This window comes from Peromyscus eremicus, chromosome 6 (assembly GCF_949786415.1).
Source record: "Peromyscus eremicus chromosome 6, PerEre_H2_v1, whole genome shotgun sequence".
Classification (NCBI taxonomy): domain Eukaryota; kingdom Metazoa; phylum Chordata; class Mammalia; order Rodentia; family Cricetidae; genus Peromyscus; species Peromyscus eremicus.
In genome coordinates this window covers 59,703,726-59,708,819 of record NC_081421.1, presented here as the reverse complement: position 1 = coordinate 59,708,819, position 5,094 = coordinate 59,703,726, and the positions used below count along the sequence as shown (strand labels likewise).

At 47.7% G+C, this 5,094-nt stretch overlaps 1 long non-coding RNA gene across 1 annotated transcript; it reads right to left on the bottom strand.

The window, feature by feature from the left end:
- Positions 1-740: 740 nt before the first annotated feature.
- On the bottom strand, positions 741-1,399 carry LOC131912480 (uncharacterized). Its single transcript, XR_009379644.1, has 2 exons — positions 1,191-1,399; positions 741-1,050 (listed from the first exon to the last, which is right to left on the bottom strand). It is a non-coding gene; the product is annotated as an uncharacterized LOC131912480 (long non-coding RNA).
- Positions 1,400-5,094: the final 3,695 nt, after the last annotated feature.

The following is a 5,094-nucleotide window of genomic DNA, read 5'->3' as shown; positions in this document are numbered from 1 at the left end:
GGAATGGCCCAGATGTTCTGGGCCGCTCTCTAGACATCTAGCAGGGGCTGTCTGCAGAGCTTTTGTGCAGAATTGTTTCTCACAGTGTTTGGCTGCGTAGAGCAGGCTAGTATCTCCAGCCAAGGAACTTGTGGGAAATTCAGCCTCTCAGGACCCTTGATGAGTCAGAATCTTATTTTAACATCAGCTCCAGGTTCTTCGGCACATATCTCAGGATACAGAGTAGATGTCCACAAGACTGTCTTGGAGCTGAATGGTGTTTTGCATGTGTGTGAGTGGGGCGGGGGTGGGGGGTGGGGGGGACAACCATCTGGGGCAGTAGAAGCCTGAATGGAATCCCTGGTGTAGCTGTAGAGACACCTTTAAGAATGTGAACAGGCTAAGAGCATTTAGAGGTTATCAATGTGTCAGCAAAGCAACCTCTTTATGGGGATCATTTAATTAATGTTAATTGCTCTTGGCCTATTGTGTGACTCTGGCAGGATTTACAGAAAATCACCATTATCTACAACCCCATAAAAGACTCATTGCTTTTAGAGGCCTTGTAACTCATGCCTGGAGACACCTCCTGACATTTGATGTATTACCCAGATGTATAAATACTGCTAGTGTTTGCATACTTCTCAAAGGTGTCTAGGACCTTCCTGGGGACTGGGCAGGTGTGCCCAAGTGAAGAGCCCAGCTCTTCATACGTTACAAGCCGAGTAGCAGTTGGGGGAGAATTTGCTCTATAAAGAGGAATGATTTATCCAGTTTTATTACCCCATTCAATGCTTTCGTGGATTACATAACTTGTGTTGTTGTTGCCCTGAGCCCAGTGGATGTTGAGCGCCATTTCTGCACCGTTGTGACACCCCATCCCTTCTCCTCTCAGTGTCTCACGGGTCAGAGAGAGGGAGAAGTAGGCCGGAAATAGAAGTAGTGACAGATGATGGCTCTGGAAGGGCCGCAGCTTGATCGTAGGGAAGCTGTGCCCTCTCAGGCTGGCATCTGTGCCGCCGCTGAAGGGATTGGGGTAGCCTGTCTCCCTGTGTCCTCAGTCACAGGCCTCTGAGAAAACGAACACACTTGTCTTTTAAGCACTGGTCTTGGTCTTGGGTCGCCCCCTCCTCCCCTTTAGTATTTCTATTTGTTTCATCTAAAAGGGACAGAGCTGTGTTTTGAATTCATTCACGCTCTGTTTCAATTACCTTCAAGGGTAACTTATTTCCCATATTTATTACCCTCCTGAGAGGACTCGGGCCTCGGAAACTTTCATCCCTCATGCTTTCGAAAAGCATTCTCACAGTTATTTCTCCTAGCAGGAAGGCTCGCTTCCATTTGTGGCAGAAGAGTGGGGAAGATGGAGACGGTAAGACGAAAGAAGGCAGTGAGCCAAAGACTGCAAACGTCTCCCCAGTAAGGCGGATGTGTAATAGAGCAAGCGCAGAAAAAGTGCTTGCTGTGTGCATGTCCCTATCTGCTTAGTGGGGGCGCCATGGGGCACCTAACCTTTCCCAGATCTCCAGTACCTTGCTGAGAAGCACTGCCTGTTTCTACCACTGGCCACACGGTCCTGGTCAAATTCCTTCTTCTGGGACGGCAGAACCTCGAACTCCTTCTGGATTCTACTGTCCACCTATAACACTTTTAACTTTGGAAACAATCTCTTTCATGGTCCTAAATACTTCTTTACCCTAATGTTTTCCATCTCTTCCCCAAGCTCGGAGCATCACTGGCTTGCTCAAGACCAACTCTTGCACATCTTCCCTGAGCTGGCCTTCGTTTGGATAAGAGTGGCCGGTTTCTCATTTATCTTTTACACTTATCAATTTTTTTTTCAATTCTCACACAAAATTCTGTGAATTTAGTGGGTCTGATAGCTTTAAATTTTTATTGTAGTTATTTATTTATTGTCTGTGTGTGTGTGTGTGTGTGTGTGTGTGTGTGTGTGAGAGAGAGAGAGAGAGAGAGAGAGAGAGAGAGAGAGAGAGAGAGAGAGAGAGAGGTGAAAGCGTGAGGTTGCTGGTGCACGTGGAGCCCAACGGGACAGCTTGTAGCAAGCTGTACTCCTTCCACCATGTGGGTCCCAGGAAGCAAACTCAGGTTGTCAGGCGTGGTGGCAACTGCCTTTACCTGCAGAGCCATCTCACCTAGCCTCGTATAGAAATTTAACACCCATTTCACAGATGAAGAAACTGAGATAGGGAAGCAGAGCTGGGGCTGGAATGAACAGCTGTAACTGAGCAGAGCAGTTGTTGCCACTCAGTAGAACCCAGCATGGTGGACCTGGACCCCAGCTTTGAGGTACCAGAGTGGCAATGGGACTGTGTTCCCTGATGACCAGCACCACCAAATCCTCTGCTGTGCAGTACTACCTTTGTTCTAGCCAGGGAGGTGAAGGTCAGGCTTTCATGGTGCATGGCATTCCCTCTTGAGTTTGGTTTGCTGTCCTGGCATCTGGGTACTACCCTGACAGTGTGGGAGTATCTACCAATCCATCTGGAGTCCTTCCCCACCTAACCTGCTGCAGGGGCTCTGCTCCCCCACATCTTTCGGGCTGCGTGGAGATTTGGGTGCATGACCCACTTTTCTGCCCTCAGAGGCATGTGCCATCTGTGGACTCTCGCCCCAGTGATTTGTATTTCCAGAAGCCCAGTTTCACTGTCACTCGTCATTTGCTCTGCACCCCGGCTTTGCATCATCTGGTAATTGGGAGATCTGAATTTCTGTCACTTCACTCCTTCCCATCTGTAGATGAAATGACAGAGATCCAGTGATTCCCAGAAAGGAGAGACAGAAATGCCTCGCGCACTCACCCACTCATCTGCTATTGGGCACGTGCCTTACCCAGGGCTCAGTTCTGCATATAGGGGTATAAAGCTGGTCATGGCTGATGGGCTCATCTTCCAGGAACCAATGCGCTAGCCACCCATCCCCCAGTGAAGCAAAGCAAAATGGGCAGGAGGGGGTCATGCTGAATATTAACTTTCTTCCACATCCTGTTAGACCTGAGCTCCATGGCAGGGCTAGAGTCAGTCTTCTCTGCTGAGAAATCCCCAGCTCCTTGATCGACTGCACCTGTGGGTGCTGAGGGAGAATTGAATCTGTTTCAGTTTGCGTTATTGAGCCTGATTCTCTACCCTCCCTGTGTCACGTGATTGTTGAATGACCAGGAAGCACTACCTTCCTCCTTTGGATATGCTTCACTTTGGGCTGTGCCATCTGACTTGCTTCCATCAGTGGCATTCAGGACAGTGGCAGGGAGTGAGTTCCGAGTCTCCTTCTAAAGGCTGTTACACGTTTCCACTCTGTTGGCCTCAGTTGCTGTCAAGAGAAGAGCGTGTCTTGGCTAGCCCACAGACCCAAGGAAGGTACCAATCGGTAAAAAATGAGACCCAAGACCTGCGGTGTAGAGCAGTCTTCCCCAGGATAGCTCAGCCTGTCTTAACTGACTCTATCATCAGCCCACAGAGAACAAGCAATCAGTCAAGATTGGTGTTTCCACTCCAGCTGAGCCTCGCTCACCCACAGATGTGGAAAATATGGTGGTGTTATTTAAAGACAGAAAATTGGAATGGTTTGTTATGCAGCATTATTGTGAAGATGGATAACACTTCCTCAGTGTGTTACCTGATTTTCTCCAGGACCTGAACTTCTACAATATCACTCTCATGGCTGTTATAAAATGAGGCATTGACAAACTTTGTAACGGATCGAATACTCAGCGTTCCAGGCTTCTTGTGCCCTTGTGTGGCTGGTCGCCTTCCACCCTTTGCTCCTCTTTCCCTTCTGCTCCCCCTCCCTTCCCTTCCCTTCCTCCCTCCCATTCCCTCCCCTCCACCCTCTGCTTCCATCTCAACCTGGGCTTTGCTTAGATTCAACTCTTGAACAATAGTTGGTCAACCCTGTTCTAAACTACTAGAAACACTCATTGTTAAAGATCTTCATGCAGGCTTCAAGTTCAAAGCAGGGTTCTTTCCATTCACTGAGGGCCAGGACTCTTCTAGTCACACCCAAACACATTGTCTCATTTTGTTGTCCAAGGTTCAAAACAATAGTCACAGACAAAATTTCTGCAGACTCAAGCTAATCCCCCCTGCCCCGCTCCATCAAACAACGAACAGCCCTTGTCTCAGTATCCTCGGGTCCCATGTGATCAGATGAGACTGACCCTGGAAATGGTGACAGCATGGAGGTCTGTTGTATTCCTCTTTATGACACAGGGCTTGTCACATTGTGACTTTAAACTGAGCAGTCAGGAGGGTCCTCTCTGCCCCTGATGTCAAAGAGTCAACAATGTATCTTCCTGGATCATCGCTTTTAATGCAAGTTTTTTGGTTAAAAACAAAACAAAACACCTTCATGATTATAAATGATAAGCTAATTACAAATGTCTTAAGATAAAATAGTGAACGGCACAGGTAGAGATCATATGAGGTTTTAAGACAGTACAAGTTTGAAAGATATTTTTATCTTTGTACCCATCCTCAAGCACCCGTGAGTGCCTCTGCCACCCTTTCTGTTATCAGAAGATTTTGTTAGAAAGGTTAGAGACATATCCTTCCTTCTCCTCTGCCATTATTTGTATCTTAAATGTCGCCCAAAGATGCATGTGCTAAGATTTGGTCCCCAGGGTGGGGGTATTGGCAAGTCATGTAATGTAGCTAAAGTTTTCCTGCCTGGCCCACAGTCAGGACAAATCTCTCTCACCCACCAGTCCCACAGCCACTCAGACCTGACCAAGTAAACAGAGACTTATATTGGTTACAAACTGTATGGCCGTGGCAGGCTTCTTGCTAACTTTTCTTACAGCTTAAATTAATCCATTTCCATTCATCTATACCTTGCCACATGGCTCGTGGCTTACTGGCATCTTCACATGCTGTTTGTCATCGTGGCGGCTGGCAGTGTCTCTCTGACTCAGCCTTCCACTTCCCAGCTTTATTCTCCTCCTTGTCCCGCCTACACTTCCTGCCTAGCCAATGGCCAATCAGTGTTTTATTTATTGACTAATCAGCAACACATTTGCCATACAGAACATCCCACAGCAATGTAACTTTTAGGAGGTGGAGCCTAAGGGGAGAAAGTCAAGTCAATGGGAGGTGTGTCTTG